The sequence below is a fragment of the Stenella coeruleoalba genome (genome assembly GCF_951394435.1).
Source record: "Stenella coeruleoalba genome assembly, chromosome: 5".
NCBI classification, from domain to species: domain Eukaryota; kingdom Metazoa; phylum Chordata; class Mammalia; order Artiodactyla; family Delphinidae; genus Stenella; species Stenella coeruleoalba.
This window is the reverse complement of record NC_137150.1, coordinates 38136520-38159092: the sequence shown is the minus strand read 5'-3', so window position 1 is coordinate 38159092 and position 22573 is coordinate 38136520. Positions and strand designations below refer to the sequence as shown.

The window sequence follows — 22573 nt, the reverse complement described above, 5'->3', positions numbered from 1 at the left end:
TTTATTCCCATAGAGTTGAGACTAAAGAGAGAAGAAAGCAAGTTTGCAAAGTCATGGGCACAGGGATCGGGCGAATGTTAGGAAAAGCATAGAGGCCCTGGGGTTTGAATCCAGCACCCGTCACTTACTAACTAGATGATCGGGGGCAGGTTTCTTGTGTGAAGTAGAGGTAACATCGTGGTGCACACATGTATTCACTTCTTAGGGCTGGTGTAGCAAACTACCACAAACTGGATGACTTAAAACAATAGAGATTTATTCTCTCACAGTTCAGGAGCCAAAAGTGCAAAATCAAGATGTTGGTTCCTTTTGGAGGCGCTGAGGCAGAATCTGTTCCATGCCTCTCTCCTAGCTTTCGGTGGTTGCTGGAAATCTTCGGCATTCCTCGGCTTGTAAGCGGATCACTCCAATCTCTGCTTCTCTCATCAGGATACACACAGGAGGATACACACGGGAACCTTTTTCCCGTGTGTATCCTCAGTGTCTGTATCCAGTCTGCCTCTCCTTTTTCTTATAAGAACACTGGTCACAGGATTTAGGGCCTGCTCTAATCTCGTGTACCTCATTTTAACTTGATTACATCTGTAAAGACTCTATTTCCAAATAATGTCATATTCACAGGTGCTAGGGAGTTAGGACTTGAACATATATTTTGGGGGGGACACAGTTCAACTCATTACACTGTGCCATGGGCTTGTAATTATTTTATTTGCCATGAACTTGTAAATACTTTATTTGACAATTCAGAGAAGCATTTAACACAGTACATAGCTCATGGGAGTTATTCAATAAACACTACTTCTTTTCCCCCTGATAATATGACAGCATGACCATCAGATTGTATTTCTAAATTACAGGCATGAAGCTATTAATTGACTGGAAGTCTGTGGATTTCCAAAGAATTTTTTCATCTTATTTAGGGATGTTATGGGAAAGCCACACTAAGATTTAAAGAAATATCTGAGACTCAGATATTCCTTCTAGTGGAACTGAAATAGCTTTCAACTTGAAAAAACAATGTGCTACAAATGTTTATCACAGCAACCATGTCTGTCATGGGAACAAATCTGGCCTTTCATGTCTCTCTGCGTATTGGTAAACATTAAATGGCAGTTAGTCAATGTGGCCAATAGTACTTTAATAATAGTCACAAAAACCTATTGAGCAGAAACCATAGAAAGAGCATGTTTTTAAATGTTCATAAAGGATTAAGAAATATAGCAGATGTATAAAAATTTAATAATCACACTTGATATCAGAAAAATATAGGCACATTTTCTTACAATTTCAATTGGATTAATTCAAAACCTAACCCAGAATAGGAACAGAGCAATATGCCAGATTCTTTGGCTAAATCCTTCATTGTCAAACTCTTGAATTATTGCAAAGACCTCAAAGATTTCAGAATAATGATGATTTAGAGCCGTAACTTTCTATCAGTGCAGAAAATGTACAGAGCTATAAATCTTATTATAATATAACAGTTCTAGAAATGCTTAAAGTTCTTTTAAATACCAACTCAGCTAGTTGGTGAAACATAGTGTCTACAATTTACTGGTAGAAAAACTAAGGTGAATGACCTCACTATAATCATGGCAGAGGGAAGGTGGATTTGCTTAGCTAATTATACTACGAAGACTGATTTGATCTACAACATCCTCTGTAATACCTATTTTTAATGAAATATACAAAAGTTTGCAAACATCTTGTCAGCCTTATAACTCTTTCCCCCAGGACTATTTAAAGATCAAAAAAGGAAATTTCAAACATGCAATCTGGTGGGGGGAAAAAAGCAAGTAAATAAACAACAACAAAAAAGCTGTGTCTTAGAGTAGGCAAACCCCTAGCTAATACATTATTCCACACTCGCCAACTCATTCCTTCCTTCATCAGTCCAGTTATTCCAAAAATACCTTGAAATTATGGGTCTGGGAGAGTCCACCTGTCCCATTTCCCTTTTGATACCTTATTTCCAGACTCATGAGCTTCCTCTTTTTAGCACAACCATATATAAAGCTTCCAAACTACCCTGTTTCTTTGCATTCTGATCTTCAGCCCTGTTCCTGAGCTGTCCAGCACCAGGTAGACACACTGTTGATACTACTTATCAGTGCTGATGATTCCTGGCCCTCTTCATTTGTCCCTTTCTTTTGCTGGGAATACCACTTCAGGATACAGCTCATCCATGGGAAATTTAGTCAGCCTCTCTCCTTGCCCTGCTCTTGACACAGACCAGCTAAAATCCATTTAAGACAGTGGTGAGTTCACCGAGAATTTTAAGGCAGAGGTTTCATGAAAGCTGACCTGTTGAAAAATCTTTGAGCATGGGGAAATACCAATGCAGGAAGTTTCATCCATGTCACGCTTCACCCTGATGCTCCCATTCCTATCTTTAAGGATTCAATCCAGTGGCAGAAAGGAAGTTCTGTAGGAAAAAAAAAGCCCATGTGGGCTTTTTCAAAGCACAGGTCTGATGATTCTGCCCGGTACACGCTCGTCTGGGATTTCAGTTTATAAGGACAACATCCCCAAATGAAAATAGTATATGAATAACAAAACAAAAGAAGTAAAAACCAAATCCACCACCACGCACACAAAAAAACTGCCAAGATGCACAGAGGCATCCCCTGACTTTGCACATGCAGGAAGAAAGAGTTTCTTCCACCCAGGAGTGGAAATCCCAAACACCAGTGCAGCTTGGTCCAAACACAAGATGTTTGGTAACCGGTTGGGAAGGGACTGGGCTTGATGAGCTGCTCCAGCTGCAGTTGGAAACTGCTTTTCCTTGAATGGATGGCCTAGAACACTTGCAGTGGATACAGCCTAAGATGTCAGAAAACTGGTGAGGCTTAAGAACTGTATCAGATGATGTGCAATCAAACTCCTAACCAGAGAGAGTTGGTATGAAGTAGTCAGTTTTAGAATCGCTGGCCGAGGGCTTGGGGACCCCAGGGTTGGAGGGGCACTCCATAACCCCCTTGGTCAGAGTGTCCTCTTGCCCTGTTCCACTGCTTCCCAAGCTCCCTTGACTGGGTTGAAAGGAAATAAGGTAATAACCAGATCTGGAATTGTCCCGGGAATGGGAAGGATGCCTTGGCTGGGAACTGGCTAGGCCTCCATCTCTTCACCTGTATACTAAGGAGGGTAAACACATGTTTCCCAATGAGAATGGAGGCAGAGAAAGACAAGCGTTAGGAAAACAAAGATTTCTCTTAGCATATTCCTTTACAAAAGGCCTGCCCACCAAGAATCCAGCAGCCCAGTGGGTGGGATTGTCCTCATGTGTATTTCACACCCGAATTATCGACATTTAAAGAAGATGCTACCCAGCCACCATCGATAGACCACGTGTGTTGAGTTTTGGCTTCAGATGTTGCAAGGAACCCTGATCATCCATTTATACTCTCAATCCCCGTTCTTGTCGATTCTAGGCCCTTTGCTTTTTAAAAAAATGTCCGGTTGCATAAATGCTTGTGAAATAGATTGAAACAAATCGGTTAAATATTTACATTGAAACTATTCCTTTGAACTAGTTAACATATTCCAGTTAGCTAAACTTATTGCCCATGTACATTTATAAATGTTTATGTGTTTATAACATTTTTAACACCAAATGGCTGGTATCTGCTTTGAATTAATATGGTATATTAAGTTTAGCCCTCCTTTACCAAGGACACTTGTTCATTATTCCAAGGCAATTATTTATATGCCTTGAAAGTGGGTTTGCTCAGCCTGAGTCCTCAGCGTTATGTGTTCAGGTTTGAAAAAGCCAAATACACTTGCATAAATGCAAATTAATTATTTAGGGAGGAAAGGCTTTAAGGAAGGCAGTGGGCCACTTCAATAATTAGACCTAAGAAAGCTAACAGCAGCACGATCCGTGGTTATTTACTGTGCTTCCTCCCTCTTCAAATACAGAATTAGATCTTTAACCCTGAAAATATACACAGAAATGCATATATGACCCACATATTCTTGAGAGGACCTGCTCCTGGCCCCTCTGTCCCATCCCTTTCCATTATTCCAGCCGAAAGACTCGGAGAAGCAGATCACTTACAGCATTTTAGAGCAGATAATCCACTTGGTCATTCCTCAAGGCTCCAAAAACTAGACCTTTGAACAATGACAGCTGGAAGATCCTGAGGCATAAGACACAGCTAATAGAGGATTCTCCTCCTGTTTTCAGAAGTCTTTGAAAACCAAAAGGCATAGTTCACAGCACCACATGTGACAAGACATTTATTTTCATCTATTTGCTGTAAGCCGTTGAAAACTAGAAATATCGAATTAGATCAAATGTTTTAAAATAGGTTAAATTGATCTGTTCCTTGCATTTTGGGTTCTGCCCAAGCCGTCCTCAGGTTGGGGCCACCGCGGGATGAATATATATTTCATCATAAGAGGGAAAGAAAAGCCGCTAATGGTGATAATTACTGCCACTGAGCTAGAAGGCTAATTGTCAGAGGAGTTCGCTCCTCTCTGCGGTGAAATGCGTTTCACTCTGATGAAGGGTTGGGCAGGAGTGCCGGTGTGTTTGGGATGAACTGATTTTTCCTTTCAGTTCTTTCCGGATGTTTAAAATCATTTCATCTACAGACACAGACCAATCAGATAAAAATCCAGTGAGAATTTTGTCAAACAAAGGCATTATTAGGTATTTTTGTTTGGTCTGGTTCCTGCGAACCCCCTTTGAAGAAAGGAATATGTGGGAACCCGCAGGACACAGGGCCCTCCTGATGGCCTTGACCTGGATTGTTGCTGTGTATTTATTCCTTCCATTTTTGTGACTCCAATCCAAGGGTAAGCAACACCTTTCTTAAAGAAACTCCAGGCCCTTGACTGCCTTTCTCTCATCATTAATCCTCACAATTTCCCCCAGAAGCAGGGAAAAGACAGCTCTTGGCACCCTCCTTTTATAGCCGAAGAAGCTGAGGTTTGGGAAGGTTAAGTGACTTGCCCAAGGTTATTTAGCAAATTAGGAGAGGCCACCTGGGAATAGAGCTCTGGGTTCTTAGGTTCTGGGGCTGCAGCCAGGAAACCCCAGACACAAAGAGGCTCTTTTGTGCTTGATTTTGTTGACATACCTATTTGTGCAGAGAATAGGTCAATGTTTCAGTTCTGCTGTCTTCCCCCCCACACACACACACCCCCCACACACACACCCCACACCACACCACACCACACCACACCATTAACCATCTGGGGAAAGTATAGCCCTGGATTAGAACTTACAAATAAGCTCACCGATTTGCTGCAATGGTCTCAATGTATTCTATTGTTTTAGACCTTATTGCTCCAATGTGTCACTCCTATTTCCTGTCCTCACTCTGAGAACTGGGCTCATAAACCTCATTATGACCATATTTAAAGAGTTGTTACAAGAACAACTACTCCATTGATCTGGGCTTTCTTTAAAAAGAAAAACTTTGAAGAAGATTTATTGCTATCATCATGGGGGGGAGAATAAAAGTGGGGTGTCATTTCTGGAGAAGAATGAACGTCCTCCAAATCGAGGTGCTTTTGCTCCGCCATCGGATTAGCAAGTAGGAATGGGACTTCAGGAAGCATTGCCTTAGTGCTCAGGAGTGAGTAGTGTCAAGGTAGGGGGAAGAAAGAAACCACATCTTGAGGAACATCTTTTTCTATTCAATCACAGGGCTAGGAATAGAATACTGACACGCTAGAAGTTTAAAAAGGTGAACTCATACAGAGAAACTGCCTGTGGGGAGAAGTGACCTGTCCTGAGGAAAAGAGGGAGAGGCATATCAAAGTCTGGGAGGAAAGAAAAGAATACCATCTTCAGGCAAGCCGTGCCTCCTTGCTTGTGTACAGGAACAGTTTAGAAGTACAATAGATCCTTTGGTAAAATGCTTGTACCTCCAGGGCTGAGATTTTTTTATTTTTGAATTGCAAGTGCCCCATCTAGTGGTCTATTTCTGAAACAACAAGCTCAAGGTGTGACTGATGTCATCCTTTGGATGCAAATGATTTAGTTCAGGATTTTTTCTTTTTTAATGACTAATGCCTGCATCAATCATAACAACCTACTGAGAGTTTAACTTCCGGCAGCCACAGTTGGCATTGGCTTCCAAGAACTAAAAGTATCTGTATATTGGCAATTTAAATCAGCATTTTTCTACTGCTCCGATCAACTTCCCTGATTCATTATTATCTAAAATTTACTTATCTTGACATTGTTTCTGGGATGAACAAGAAAATTTACCAAAATTAATGCTTAAATTCAACATGTAGTCTACTGTGAAAATGAAGGACAGTCGGGCATTCATTTGGCATCTGGTAAACAAACAGAATGTGCCTGAAGCTCTTTTAGTGTAATTTCCTTGAAAGGTTTTGCTGTGCAGGGGGGGGGGGGGGGGAAGTCAGCTGACCTCAAAGGAGTCACGGGGACCTGGTGTGGCAGCATTGTGGACTGCAACGGTCTCAAAGCATGAGAATATCCTACTGATTTTATTTCAGAAAAATTCTTCTCAATGATATAAAGATGGCATTAGGTAACATTGGAATCAGGTCCAGAATCCATTTTCACTTAGTCCTACTAGGTCTTGAATATCTCTGAAGCTTGCCAATTGTCCTTTATAATCAAAGAGAACAGGTTCCAGCTGGTTTTCTTTGCCTAGGCAGCAATATCTAGTTAGAATTCCATATAATTCTATTTTGAATTGTCTTTAGTTAACTTTCTATCAGTGGTAAGTGATACTGCTTTTTCATTAGGTGATGATCTAAAATTTCCCTTTTAAGATAGATTTATTTAAATAAAAATGCTCGTCAACTTAAAGAAAAAAAGCGTTGGATAGAAAATAGTACAGGAGATATATGAATATGAGAGAAATCATAAATGGACATGAATGCAGGATCATTGGAACCACAATGTGAAGACAGATCGTACCCTGGGAACACCCGAGCCTGTTCTCTCATCTGGATCTGCCACCTGCCCTCTGTAATTATCTGGGCATGTTACTTAATCTCTTTGTACCTCCATTTTTCTTACCTGTAGAGTGAGGGTTTGGTTTTAGGTGAGCTCAAAGACATCAATCAAAGCAGAGCTTCTTAGGGCAATTTTAAAAGTGAATTTATTCTTTGCCTAAATTCAGGATGGGAAGGGAGATAAGAAAGGAAATAGAACATCCTTAAAAAGCCTTCATGAACGGATGAAGGTGGACAAGTGGAAGACCCAAGAGGATAGACTGGTGGTGAATTATGTCTGGCATCTGAGTTGTAATTATCCACAAGCCCCATATTATAGCCATGTTCTCCAAAATTCTAGCTCATGTGTACTAAGGACACATCAAATCAAAGAACTATCGAAGTGTATCATTTCTTATTATAGGGTGTCAGGAAAAGAGTGATATTCTGCCCCTTAAAGCCATGCAAGGGGCTATCCAGTGGGAATATATTGCATCTTCCAGCTCCCCTTTCCTTTTGCAGAGGGAGAGCTTCCTGGGGAGTGCTAGGTGGTAGGGGACCAGCTGGGTCCGGGACCTTGGGGCTTCAGGCCTTCAGAGCAGAGAAGCACCACATGCAAGTAGGGCAGTGTCCCTTGTGGGTTCACTGGGGATTCTGGGGCTTGAGACGCAGCTCCATTTTCTCCCTTCACTGAGCTGCCAGGGTTAAGCAATCAGTGGGGGCCGCGCCTGTGCTCACGGTCTGTGTACACAGTCTCGGCCAGTCCTGACCTCAGCCCTGCAATGCAGGATGACGTTCACAGATGCGGAACGTGGGGCTCAGAATCAGTAAGTTCCTTGCCAGAGGTCACCTGGCTTATAAGTGGCAATGCCAAGCTTGAGTCTAGGTCTCTGTGTGATCCTGGGAATGCTGATTCCACTGCCATGGGGGACAGGAGGTCTGGGCTCCACACTGGGAAGCCGTGGTTCCCCATCCTCTCCACAACTGATGTAGGCAGCTGGGCACAGAGAGCTTGGCCTTTCACATCACTGGTAAAGTTAATCAGTTCCATTCTGCCCGATGGTCCTTTTATCAGCCCCAAGTCTCTAGTATTTATGCTATGATGCCCAAAGTTATCAACTCCAACCTTTGGCTTCCTTTCCTCCTAACCAACCTCTGAGAGTTCACCCCCATCAGAATGGTGGCCAGTCCTACCTAGGCTGGAGGGACTGGAGCCACTCAGTTATGTGCTGTCGTGGGTCACAGATAGACACACAGAGGGAAGCTCCATCCCGTAAGGAGAAGAACAGATTCCCTCCCCTTCTCTCCTGTCTCCCTCAGGAACCTACATGACGCTTACGTCTGCAAGAGCAGATGGGCCACCTCTGTTCACCTCATACCTGAGCTAAAAAATATAAAAACTAGCCACCAGATGAGAAGAATAGCCAATTGCAAAAAAATAAAAATAAAAATATCAGAACAGCTGAATTCCTGCACGCATCTGAAATGACACCCACTGTACTGAGTTGGTACCACGCATCAGGCAGTTCGCTAGGCAAGGCGGAGCAGAAGAAGCTGATTAGTACCCTCCTCCTGCTCTAAGACCTACGAGGAAAGATGCAAAAGGGATACGAATTACTACAATCCAAGGTGGAGTACAGTATCATGTCACTTCCTTGCATCTTAGCGTTTTTCTTTTTCTTTGTAAAACGGGGATAGTAACACCACCTGCCCTGTAGGGTAGGTTTGAGGGTTCAACAGAAAAACCCATACACGTAACACATGACCTCATAAGTTATAATAAATGGTACACACCAACATCCTCCTCATACCAGCATCTGGAGAATGAAAGTGGTGGACTTTGAGTGACATTTGGGGTGAGCTTTGATGGCTGGATTTTGGCAGGTAGAGATTTGTGGGGAGAGCAGGGTGGCATTCTAGGTGAGGGAGCTAATCTGAAAAAAAGCAGGGAGGTGAGAAAGCTCAGGAGAGAAAGTGTTAAGTTTGGGAAACTGTAAGAAATATGTCTTGGCAGGAGGGCAGACCTGTGAAGGGAGTGGTGGGCCTATGGGATGGAGATCCTGCAATTCGGAGATGAGAGTTTGTTTGAATTGATGAGCAATGGAGATCCACCCCGAAGTCTTTGGATGGGGTTAAGATAAAATTGGCCCTTGTGTAAAGAAGGACAGAGAGAGGAAAATCAGGGGATGGGTGGCCAGTCAGGTGGCAGTGATGGCATCTAAATGACAGCTAAGCAGATGGATCTGGTGTGGACTGAACAAGATGACTCAGGGGTGTAGACGCCATTACCCTCTGTGTTTTCTCCTCTGAAGTGTGGCTTTTACTCAGATGGAACAGTGGGAGTCCCCAGCATCAGAATCTGAACTCACGTGCCCATTGCCCAATGCCCCCCAGGAGAACTTTAATGAAAATCCAAGTTCATTCCCCCTAAGACTGTGATTCATAGTCCTTCCCAGAGGCCAAGTTCGGATGATGGTTTGTAGAGCACCACCACTGACCTCTCCAAATGCAGTGAGGATTACAGCACAAAACCAGCTTCTTGTCTGAGGACAGTCTGTCTCAGGAGACCCCCTCCTCTCCTTTCCCCAGGCTTGTGTTTGCTGGGTGCAGCCTGAGACATGGCTGGTTGGACAGGTCACTTCGTGAGGGGATGGACAGGGGCTTCAGGAGAGGCCAGTCCCTCTGTCTCCCCTCCCAGCTGCCTGACCACCCTCTCCTCTCTCTCGGTCTTCCCCAGCCCCCATATGGCTGTGAGATAGGGAAACGAGTCTTTTGAGAGGCTCTCTTACAGTGCTTACGATGCTTGGGTAGATGGTCAAGGATTCTCATCTGGCTCACGAATGGGATTGGGGTAGGAAACACCTAAAGCCAACATGTCCGTCTTCACATGTATGTATTGGTTGATTTTCACCTGGAAAGAGTGTCAGTGCCCCCCTTTAGAATGTTGGGATTCTAGGTCTGAAAAATAGGACAGTCAGTGATTATCTTAAATCCCTCCTCCTCCTGTTTCTGTCCAATAGAGTCAAAATAAAGAGAACCGTGAGGCTGGGCACCGAGCTGGGAGTCACGTGTTGGGACCCCAGACTCTGCAGATCCCTGCGGTGCTCTTGGGCAAGGCATTTCACTTCCCCAGTTCTCACTTTCTCTTCTGCACGATGGTGGGGTCTGGGGACCTCACAGTCTAAAATTCAGTTCCAGTCTCAGAAAAAGCAAGCGCCAGACATAGTCATATGGTCAGTTTTAGTTTTATTCCCAATCCTTTTCCCTCACTGATAACTCTGGAGGACAGATTCGAGACTGTGGGAAAGAAAAACACGAGTCAAGAGAACAGGCCCTTGGAAGCAGGAGTCACCCGCCCCCCAGGCCCTCTGGGGCCTATGTTCACAGACTGCGTGGGTGAGGCTGACTCCGTGAGGGGGCAGCTATTGGTCAGATGTCTTTTCTCTCTGTTTGATCCCAAACCACAGAAAAAATAAACCTATGACCCTTTGGAAGATTGTTTTCAAGGACAATTATCCTCATCATCAACATCTTTATCAAATAAAGAAACCTCTTTTTCAAATCTCTGTCTCAGACTTAAAATAATCTGTGGATGGCGGTGCCAGGAACTTATGATGCCAGCTGAGAGCACACCCTCAACTGGCCCCCTCTGACATGGTGGGAACCAGGTCTCAGTCTTCAAATCTGCAGGGAATGTTGCAGCCGACGCTTGGCCTGAGGGACACTCTCCCGGAACACGGCACATTCCTGGATATGCGATTACCTACGGCCTGTCCTGCATCTCAGCAGGGAAAGCAAACCATAGAGAAGGGATACTGGGCAGCCAGCCAGACCCACTCACCAGCAAAAGAACTCATGCCTGCCTCGGTGAGGGGGATCCAAATCCACCCCTCATCAAAATAGCCACGGTCCTTCCGCAGCCTACCGGTGTCCACCGAAGACTTTCTGCCCTGCCTTACTCCGTGGGCGGGGGCGGCTAGCCCTTGAATATCCTGAGGTCCTTCCCACTGAGTTTGCAGAAGCCCTTGGCTTCCTGGCCCAGAATGTACGGGAAACGTGGTCCACCCTCTGAGCCCTCAACAGATGAGGGAACAGGCTCCGCGGGTGCGTCGTTGGTCCTTGCAGCCCCAGGGGGGAAGTTATGAGTCCCGGGCCTGTAAGAGGCAGCGGGGAGTCACATCAGCCTGTCTGTGTGCAGCTGAGGCCTGGATACAACCCTGGACTCCCGTGACTCACGCTGCTTCGTGGATGCTGATCCGCTTCTGCAATAAGCCTGTTTTCTGAGTATCAGAGCTGAGAGGGTACCAGGAAGATTAGCAGAGCTCCCTTTCCTTTTCTTTCCTCCCTCAAGGACACCTCATGCAATAAGAAGCTGTCACCAGCTTTACCTGGAGTACCCTCGAGCAGAAAGACATCTGGTGCTACACCCTCCTTCAGGATAAATAGTTTACCTGACTTGTCAAAGCCAAAACCTTTGGCCTCTGAATCCCATGACTTTGAGCCGGTGTCTATCCTTCCTGCAAATCTGATATTGTATTTAAAATTCATTGCAGCTTCCTTTGTGGTGAGTCTGTGGGGGTCTCAGACCAGAGAGAGTAAGAGAGAGGCCCAGGGGTTATTTTACTTCAACTCCCCTGGAAGGAAGCTTCCTCTCGACTCTCTAGAGAACAATCACTATTGTTTTTACATTTGGGGCCTTAATCAGATGCTCGGGTATCTTTCTTTTATTGCCCATCCTCTTGTCATCCTTCTTGGAGGCTGCCGTTGCATTAGATAATTGCATTCTCCCTCTCCAGGCTCACTCTTCACAGACATTCTTGGAAGGCTGAGCTCATGACTCATCCTTCTCTGATATAAAGTGACTCTCTGAATTCATCACTACCTGACAAGGACTGCCCCTGTCCCCATTAGGCACCCCATCATTGACTGGTTGGTTAATTTCAGAATTTGGTTTAGGGTCCTAGGAGTGGTTGCAGAATTTTTTTTGACATCAGGCTCCTTGAGCCCATCAGTTTATTCAGGATCCAGGAACAACCCTTAATATTCAGTACAGTCAGTCCCTGCAAATGCCTGGGTGAATAGCACTCACTTGGGAATGAGCCATAAAAGTGGCCGCTGCTTCTCCTAACAAGCACTCCCGACCCCCAGTTCACAAGTTCAGGCACAGTACGTGCAGGGGCTGCCTCGAGGCTGTGGCCCCTCCTTTCCTTTCTGGAAATGTCTGTCCCTCTACTCTTAGCCAGAACAAACCACTGCTAGAGGGGCCCTCATCTGTCTCAGCCCCCTCTCCCTTTCTCTTCCCATAGGAAGCCACATAATTCTGAAGGTTACAGGTGAGAACCCCAAGGCCCACAGAGATGGCCTCTTTCATGTTACTGGTAGAGCCCGGACGTCAGGTCTCTGCTTTCCCCAGCCCTTTTCATCCCACGAGGGCTGTGTGTCTGGAGTCTCCAACACCCCTGCCATGCCACTACCTCCGGACCCTTCCCGAACTTGGGCCTGCACCCCACACCCCTACCTGCAGGAGCCTTTTACTAGGTGCAGCCCTCCTTCCTCAGCCCTCCCCTGTGAGATTCCCTGGATGAGTTTGCCTTGTGGGACGAGAAAGCCTTACTTTTATAGCGCCTATGGAAGAAGCGAGTTTGCCCTGCACTCCCAGTTCAAATTCAGGGTGTGTCTCTCACAGAGGCAATGTTTTCAAAGGAATGTGGGTTGTTTATTAATATGAGGAATGCAATTCATCAACATTATGATGTCTGTGGAATGGTCTCGATGGCAATCCTTCAATGGGCTGAAAGCTGCCTGTAATACAGTTTTGCACAGGGCCCCACAGTCCTACTGACTGAGCCAAGCCTTGCACCTTAGGCTCGAGATAAACAGCCACCGGCAGTGTAGATGTGGGGTAAGAACACCCTGTGTTCATGAAAGGGGACGGAGTTCCACTTCCTGTCCTGTCCTTCTGGGAAGGTAACCCTGCAGCCCATTCACAGGTTCTCACTGCCGTTATGTCAGCACTGACCTCCGTGCCCTGCCTCCCGGCTCTTCGGGCGCTGACCTGTGAGGAGTTGGATTCCAGGGTGTGTGGGATTTCAACTGGCCTAAGATACTGGGAAGGCTAAGGGCTTTGAAGACAGAGCATCCTGGGCTTAAATCCTGCTCTGCCTCTGCCGTCCTGTGTGATTCTAGATCAACTGAGCTTCGGTTTCCTCACCTGGAGAATGAGAGTGATGATGCCTCACTGGGCTGTCGAGTAAATTTCCTGCAATTAGGGCCTAGCAGAGTGTGACCACTAGTAAAGGGTTTCACAAATCCTTATTCCCTTTCCTGATTGTACTTTGCCAGTAAAACCCAGGGGACAAGGACGCACACCCTGGTATAATGCTGTCTGTGTACTAGCAGCTTTCACAACCCCTGTGTCTCACTCAGGCCGTAAGTCAGGCAGAGATCTTGTTAATTGATTCAGTAGCCTTGACCTGCAAGCTCTTTTCTCCCACCTTGCCTTTGTCTTGGCTATCAAGAAGGTTCTGCAAAGATTGCCATCAGCAAGGCTGTCCAGCCTTGTTCTTGAGCGGATCACACCAGTAACTTGCTGTGATGGAGAGCGTGCCTCAAACAGTAACTTGCTGTGATGGACAGCGTGCCTCAAACAGCCCGTGTAATTGTGGTGAGCAGGCGGGGTGGTGGAGCCACTGTGCTGAGGAAATTCAGACTTGCAGGGAACACGGCGCTGCCTAAGCCACAGTCATTCCAAAATTAGACCTTTCCTCCACTCCATCATTACAGGGGTAAGCAGTCAGAACACTTCCTGAATAGGAACGGCGTATTAGAAGTGATTTATAGAAGCATCCACATGTGTGTGTATGGGTGGCAGGGGGAGGGAGGGAGCCTTGGGGTTGGCCCCAGACCTCACTGCCACTCTGCACATCTCAGCCTCAGCTGCAGCTCTGGTAAAACGACTGCACAGGGAAGGGCCACAGTCTACTGGGGAAAGAAATGTGAGGTTCTTTCTGTTCACAGACTTGCCAGGCATAAGGCTCCCTCGTTAACAATTCAGACGCCCTGGATCCTGCCCTAAAGGTATTGATTCAGTGGGTCGAGCTTGGGGCCTGGGCATCTGTGCGGTAACAGGCTCGCTCCATCAGTGGCTCTCAGGCTGTGCTGTGCATTAGATTCATGGGAACTTTAAAGTATCCCAATGCCCAGGGTCCAGCCCAAACCAATAAAATCAGAGCCATTGGGTGTGGACCCCAGGCATGGGGGCTTTTTAAAGAGCTCCAGGTGATGGCAATGTGCAGTCAAGTTTGAGACCAATGCCTAGATAATTTGTGAATCAGGCGAGTCTGGGAGATAGAGGTTCAGGAATAAAAAACCTCATTAGGAGAACCAAGTGCCTCATTTATTTGTCATCAGCAAACTGGAATTCAGAGCCCCTGATGGTTTAGGCAGATAAAATCATGTTATGGGGCTGTTCCCAAACAGTTGTTCTGAAACCTGGCTCATCATTAGAATCACCTAGTTTGTGTATTTTTCTAATAGCTTCTCAGACCTCAACTCAAATTCACTGAACCCTTTCTATATATTTTTTTTAAAGATCCTAGGTCATAGGGATACTCCTCAGGATCTAGAGCCAATGACTTCAGAGAATTTTTTTAAAAGTTTAACCTTTTGTTTTATAATTATGCAGGAGGCATGAGGGTTTGAAATCTGCTACAAGGAAATTTAAAGGTAACTGAGCATTTCTATACATATTTTAATTTTTTTAAAAGAAAATAAAATGTTTCGTTGATGAGTGGGAAATGTAAAATAAATGTCACACTCTAAATTTCCAACCTGGTGTTCCCTCATCTCTTGAGCCCTTAAATGAAAGATGTAGTAAGACAACTCAGCCCTTCAAGTTGATTTCCTCTTCTTGGTGCCACTTCTAGCCAAAGCAAGAAAAGGTTCAAACCTCCCTTCCCCGCCCAATCACCACAACAGGAAAGAAAGAGAAACAAATTACTGAATTACAGAAGTTCAGTGAAGTCCCCGGAGCCATCTCCTCGTTGTGGTTGCAGGCTAGCTGTGTCTTGTAGGGGGCTCCCCCTAGTGACAGATTGTGGGATAATTTCTGATTAGAAAAGGCTGTGGGCCAAAAGGGCCTCCGTGCTGCTTGCTTCCTGCAGTGGTCCTGGTGTGCTAGGCCTGAGTTCACCTCAGGGCTTTTCTGAGCCATGCATTTCTCAGCGAGTCCCTCGAATTTTATTTTCAATCCTGGCAAGGGCAGATTAAATGGCTGCATGAATTTTATTTTCAATCCTGGCAAGGGCAGATTAAATGGCTGCATGAATGGGAAAATGCAGGAGGCTTTGAAACAGATGGTTGGCTGGGCAGCCTCGGTGACTTGCCAGGCGCTGGATTGTGTTGCCGTATGAATGTAAATCCCACTGCGGCTGGGTTTTTTTCTCCAACCTATGGATGACAGTGGCTCCTGGGTCCCCCTGGCAGTGGGGCCTGGAGCGGTTACCTGCTATTATTCACCTCCCATCAGGGTTCAGCTTATTGCCTCTCTGGATCTTCCTGGTTCCTTTCTCTGAAAAGGAGTGTCATTCTAGACTAATTTCCTGATGGTGTAAATGATTTAGCAGGGCTGATGAATATCAATAGAGCTGCAGATGGGTTTAAGGCTCCTAATGAATGTGACAGCCACCAATGCCAAATATTTTTGCAACTTGCATTTCCGATGAAAACAAGCTTAAATAGTATCCACAAAGGTTACTTCTTTAATTATGCATTATAAATTTTAAAGTCAGTAGTCACGTGTCAACAAATTATGGCACAGATGAGAAGCTGTGTACATGGGCCTCGTGCTGAATGCACAGGAGCCAGAGAGCCCTGGGTTTGAATCCCAGCCCTGCCCCTAACAAACTGTGTAAATTTGAACGGGTTATATAATTTCTCAAAGCTTGATTATAAAAGGTAGGTAATAATAGTTGCTCTTGGGCATTTTAAAAATAATGAGCATAGGGAAATGTAGTGTTAACCGGCATTCTTAAGTCCACAAGTAATTATTTTGTACCTGCTATTCAGAAAGGGCAGTGCTGGGTGCTAGGAATTCAGAGCATTCTGGAAACTCACAGGTGAAAGATTCAACTGGATCAATGATATGTCAAACACAGACCAGGCTCAGACAGTAGGGGGGTGTGTTGTCTGTAGAGAATTTAAAGACAATAATAAAGCTGACTGAAAGTTGATCTGCTTTTTATCATCAACATATGCCAACAATTCTAAACAATGTCAGTGTCTTTCCCCCGCAAAAATCTCTTATTCATCTAAGTTCTAGAGAACTATTGTGTTACTATCGGGTTTTAATAATATATATGTAAGCTTCATAGTACCTCAGTTTTTAACTTACTTATCCTCTAACATTGTATTCTATATAGAAGTTAATTTGAAGAATTCCCAGTTATACAATGGGCCTCACCTCCACGCCCAACCCACATGGACTCAAACACAGGAGTTTGTTCTAGAGCAAGTTTGCAACCTTCAAAATTGCTGGAGCAGTTAATTTTGGTGCAGGTTTTGCCCTCAGCCCTGGTGGTACCACCTCTTCCTGCATTTAAACAATAAATTCAAAATAAACAATAGCCGCTGAGTGATTATAAAAACAAAGAAACAAAGATGTTGAATTACATCTTGAATTCTGTCACTTCTGTGTAACAGCTTGGAGGTTTTATATTTCAAATTTAAAAACAAGAAAACTGTGAACTGGAGGTGTAATAGTTTTGTTTGGCAAGTACACGTTTTAGTGAGACATGAAATAGTTTACTGAGTTTTAGTGAGACATGAAATAGTTTACTGAATTTGAATATCTTTAAAATTGCAGTTTGCTCTTCTTTTTCAAATTGTTAATTATTTGGGTTTTAAAATTTTTTTACTGAAGTATAGTTGATTTAAAATGTTGGGTTGCTTTCTCATGTACGGCAAAGTGATTCAGTTATATATATATATATTCTTTTTCATATTCTTTTCCATTATAGGTTATTACAAGATATTGCATATAGTTCCCTGAGCTATATACAGTAGGTCCTTGTTGTTTATCTATTTTATATATAGTGGTATGTATTAATATCTGTTAATCCCAAACTCCTAACATATTCTTCCCCTTTGGTAACCATAAATTTGTTTTCTATGTCTGTGAGTCTGTTTCTGTTTTGTAAATAAGTTCACTTGTATCATTTTTTTTATTCCACATATAAGTGATATCATACGATATTTGTCTTTGTCTGACTTACTTAACTTAGTATGATAATCTCCAAGTCCATCCATGTTGCTGCAAATGGCATTATTTCATTCTTTTTTAAGGCTGAATAATATTCCATTGTATATGTGTACCACATCTTCTTTATCCATTCCTCTGTTGATGGACATTTAGGTTGTTTCCATGTCTTGGCTATTGTAAATAGTGCTGCTATGAACATTGGGGTGCATGTATCTTTTTGAATTAGAGTTTTCATCTTTTCTGGATATACACCCAGGAGTGGGATTGCTGGATCATATGGTAGCTCTATTTTTAGTGTTTAAAGGAACCTCCATATCATTCTCCATAGTGACTGTACCAATTTACATTCCCATCAACAGTGTAGGACAGTTACCTTTTCTCCACACCCTCTCCAGCATTTGTTATTTGTAGACTTTTTGATGATGGCCATTCTGACTTGTGTGAAGTGGTACCTCATTGTAGTTTTGATTTGCATTTCTCTAATAATTAGTGATGTTGAGCATCTTTTCATTTGCTTTTTGGCCATCTGTATGTCTTCTTTGGAGAAATGTCTGTTTAGGTCTTCTGCCCATGTTTTGATTGGGTTTTTTTTTTTTTTTATATTGAGCTGTATGAGCTGTTTATATATTTTGGAAAGCCCTTGTTATCCACTCCAGATGTCAAATATTTGAACTATGTCCCTGCAATGGATTACAAAGTATGTTTTCTAAAATTGTGATTGACATAAATAGTGGCCCTTCCTCGTTGAACATGGCACTCCTCTGATTAAGATAGAAGTTCATATAGAAGAACTATAAAACCTTCTAGGCCCAAGATGGCGCCGCTCCTGCTGGGGGAGCCATGTCAGCAAATCGAAACGTAGATATCTGTAGTGTCCCTGTACATACTCTGCTTGACCAGAAACCCGATACATCCAGTCAGCCATTCCCCAGACACCAAGCCAGCTCTGGACTCTTTTTAATTTCCTTCTTCCTTCACACCCCAAACAAAGGTGACTTTGTGCCTCCAGCCAATCAGGTATTTCCTCCTCTTCTCTTTCTTGTTCTTTGGGGTTTTTTTTTTCCTTTAATTAAAGTATAATTGACCTACAACACTATGTGAGTTCCAGGTATACAGCACAGTAATTCAATATTTCTGCACATGACAAAATGGTCACCACTCTTACGTGTTTTTTATTGTTCATCCTATAAAAGTTTCCCTCCTTCTGCTCCATTTTTCACTTCTTAAAACAGAGCCTGTCTGCTTCAGGAAGGGTTAAAGTTTGTTTGTATCACCTAAATGATATTCTTTAGTCATTTTTTAACAGTCTATAACAGACACAGAGCTGGCATCTTACAAACAGTATTTAGTACTCTCAACAGGACAGTGAGATGGGCATTATTACCCTGATTGTTCCAGGTCTCACAGCTTGTGAGTGACAGAGCGGAGCTGACACTGGATTATCTGGTTCTAAAGCTTGTTTAGAACCACTGTGCCATCCAGAGGGGACACGGATGCCGACATTTCAATTCCTGACTAGATTACAGGAGAGGCCTAAGGCCAGTGAGATTCTAGACTTGCTTGTCTAAACAGCCATGCAATTAGATAAGACACTGACACTCGCAAATCAAATCAGTCTCAGAGCTGAAATGCGGCAGAGGGGTCATGGAGAACTTCACTCACAAGGAATGAAGCTGAGGCCCTGAGGAATTGTTGCACCAACAATCACACAGCTACTACTGGCATAAGAAACCAGATCTCTATCTGCCCACACCATGCTACACACCCCATCCCCGCCCCCGGGGCCTAAATTATGCACAGTAAGCTGCTTTTCCCTTTCCAATTCTCCCATTCTCTTATTTCCACAGATTTTGGCTTGGAAAGGGGAGGTTCCGGTCGGTTGAAGCTTGAGCCTGGAGGCAACAGGCTGCCAGTGTCACTGACAGAAAGGAGAACTGTGGACCAGAGTTAGTGCAGGTACCCTGGCTGGAATGATTTTAGAAATCTACTGTTCTCCATGGGCTACAATACTCAACTTCCCAGACACAGCTTAATACTGACCTTGACAATGTGCTTACACCACGTGCTTAAAGGATAAAGGCTCACCTTTCAACATCCCCTAAGAAGGGTTTATGTAGAACCATGCTTTCTTCTCCTCTTGAGTTGTTCTGTCCTAAAAGTTTTTCTAACTTTTTTACAACTCAGTTCATTTGCCTGCCTTTCAAGAATTTGCATTATTTGCCCACAAGTCTGCTTCCCCATGTAGAAAATGTGAGCCCCTAGCTTAATCATTCTAAAATTGTAATGCATGTGACTATAACTAAATGCAGGTTCCTGGACTTCACCCCAGATGGTCTGATTCAATAGATCTGGGCGGGGCCATCTGATCTGCATTTCGAATGAAGGTTCATTGCAGATGTTCTGTAGACCCCACTTTGAGATGCTCAGAAGCAATGTTCTCGATGACATATGTTCTTCAGTTCTTCCCAGTCCCTTTTGAGTGACAAGCCCTTGGGAAATATCTGCTGAATGAAAATTAAGGCCACTTCTATCCTTCTACTGTAAATATACACTATTCGGAAAATTTTGTGACTGCTGCAGACTAGGCTTATTTTAATGATCACTGGTATTGATCCTTGAGGCCATCTTTCTCAGACATTGGTCATGGTTTTGTTTGTTGTTTCAAGGATCCAAAAGTTGTGTGTTAAAGGAGAAGTTACTTCATAAGCAATCTGTCTTAGAAAAGCATCAGCAATATTTCACAAATATTTTATATTAACTGTTAGGAAATAAATTGAAAGGTAGACTATAAAAAAGAATAGTCCATTTGCAGGTGCTTCTAACAACAAAAAAGATACAGCTTAAAAGAAACATTGGAGTTCCCTTTCCTGATAATATAGAAGCCTTTTAATATTTGCAATGTCGAAAAAAGAATTGATTAGGAAGATTCATAGAACCCAATTTCAAAGGAAACCCAACAGTCATTTTTGCAATAATGAGACCTCCCAAGCATAATACAGATGTAGAAATTGGAATCTGCTAGAGTCTGGGAAACCTAGGATCTCCTCTTAAAATATAAAATAAAATCCTAGGGTTCTTCGGCCGGTTTTTGTGACAGTTATTATTTTTACACTTACACCAAAGTTTTAAAAGATGAAGAAGACAATAGGAAGCACATGTTTCCCTAATATCTTTGACAGTTTGTGAGACCAAAAAAAAAAAAAAAAAAAACCAGAAGACTTAGTGATTTGCTGTACAAATCATTACAGGGCATCAGACAAGGTATTCGCCAATTGCTATAGCATTTCTTGGAATTAGTTAACAGCTGGAGGTTTTTAGCCATTGTTTTCAAGAAATTCCACCTGGAAATCCATTTGTCATATGTGACTTCATGATCAAATTATTGTACGGCCCCAAACTGAACCACTTGGAAGTTTGGTGAGCAAAAGTAAATGTATTTCCCTTTTTACAAAAAGTTCATCTAACAGTCGAGGCAAATTATTCTAAACTAACCATCTGTGTGAGTCTCATGTACACACTGCTATATTTAAAATGGATAACCAACAAGGACCTACTGTATAGCACAGGGAACTCTGCTCGATATTATGTAACAAACTAAATAGGAAAAGAATTTGAAAAGGAATTTTAAAAAAAGAATAATTAAAAATTCAAAACACTCAAGAGCCCGCCTTACTGTGATCTTCTAACCATGCCCTGTCTGACCATGCCCTTTCTAACCATGCCCTGTCTAACCATGCCCTGTCTAAAGTTCTCTGAACTTGGCATCTACTCTTCAGAGGTGTTGCTGTCCCCTGAAATGTTAGAGACAAGTTCCATCTGCTAGCTCCCTCCCAGTTTACTCCATCCCCATGAGGAGTCAGGTTAGGACCAATCACATATCTTGAAAAGAAAAACTCTAAATTGAACTCTAAATCCTAAGGTAAAAGACCAAAGACAATATATCATTTTAGTTTCCCTTGATGTTAAAGAATATTCTGAAAAGACACTGGCTTATAAATAGAGATGGACTAATGAGTATCCAAAACTTAAATAGAATCACATTGAACTGAAGGAACCACAGTGGGAGCAGTGGAAGAAAAATCAACTTCAGGACATAATCTCCACAGCCCTCAATTTCTCTAGATCAGATCTACAGAGGTGAGGGGAAATAGCTTAATTTAAGTTTTCCCCAAAAGTAATGCTGGATGTGAAGATCTCTGTCACCCGTGTTTTCAGGAAAAAAGAAAATGGAACAGGGGAACATTATTTTGGGTTTCATTACATGATGACTTGTATTTTAATTTACAGACAAAACAGACCTTTGGCAATTCATTCATCTAAATCAATGAATTGTTCCTACCTTACCTGATCAAAATTAAGTTATTCCAAAAGACTGTACTTTTATTCAGTCTTTAAAATTGAGCCCCAAACGGATATGGAGTTTTCTCTGGGTCTCATGGATGTTTTTCTCTTCCTTTAAGACGTTTAACACACCTTGCTCTTCTCTGGGGGTCTGTAGATGATTAGAGCAGTGCCAGAGGCCTTGCTCAGACAAATCTATAGGCTCTACCTGTCTGGTAAGTTCCGGACCTGGGCTGGTGGAAATCACAGTAGGCTCAGGGCCAGGGGAATTCATCGCAGGCCTTCCAGTTTACCTGTATAATTTTGTCTAAGCCATTTAACTTCCTGGGGCCTCAATGTCCTCATCCATAAAATGGGGGTGATTGGCTCATTCCTTTTAACTCTAGCTTTCTAGATTGGGTGACATATCACTTGCAGAGTGCCTCCTCCAGTCAAGAGAAAGATAATAAACCTCCAAACAACAAGAGCCTCTATGGTTTGTAATGATAATAACTAACTTTCAGTGAGGACCTACAATGTGCCAAGCAAAATGCTAAGTACTTTACACCTACCACAAAATTGGAAAATAGGAAGTTTTTTTGTTTGCTTGTTTTGGTTTTATTAAATTCTGCACATTTCAGCATAGAATGCCCCAGAAGCTGTAATTGCTTTTGTATATACTGCTGGACTCCTTGTGGATACACTACAAGAGGAATGAAAGTGAATAGGGGTTTTTGCTTCTTTCCTCCAGAACCCACCTACATAACTCATTGACCATCCACACAGCAAAACTACATCAGCTACTCATAGGAAAACACCCATTTGCAAATATGCAAGAGTATCCTACCAGACAGAGGGAGTGAGCCCACCTAATCAAAAATGGGCATAGAGCAAGTAAGTCTATCCAGAACCCTGGGAGAATCCATTCATTTATTCATTTTTAAAATTTCAACGAATATTTATTGACTGCCTAGTAGGATGTCCTGGGGATACAACAAATAGACAAAGTCTCTCCCCTAATACATACTAATGGGGACACAAAGGAAGTATACATAACCAATGCATTCATGT

At 43.2% G+C, this 22573-nt stretch overlaps 1 protein-coding gene across 16 annotated transcripts in view; it reads left to right on the top strand.

Annotated features, from left to right (window-relative positions):
- Positions 1 to 22573, top strand: part of VEPH1 (ventricular zone expressed PH domain containing 1) — a 713106-nt gene that overhangs the window by 388284 nt on the left and 302249 nt on the right. For 14 of the 16 annotated variants that reach the window (XR_013828597.1, XM_079923356.1, XM_079923366.1 and 11 more), the window contains one exon: positions 19030 to 19138. The exons of 1 other annotated variant lie outside the window; for it this stretch is intronic. The gene's annotated coding sequence lies outside the window, so the exon portion shown is untranslated. Of the gene's footprint in view, positions 1 to 14606; positions 14650 to 19029; positions 19139 to 22573 lie in introns of those variants that run through there. One more of the 16 variants, XM_079923354.1, reaches the window with a different exon arrangement.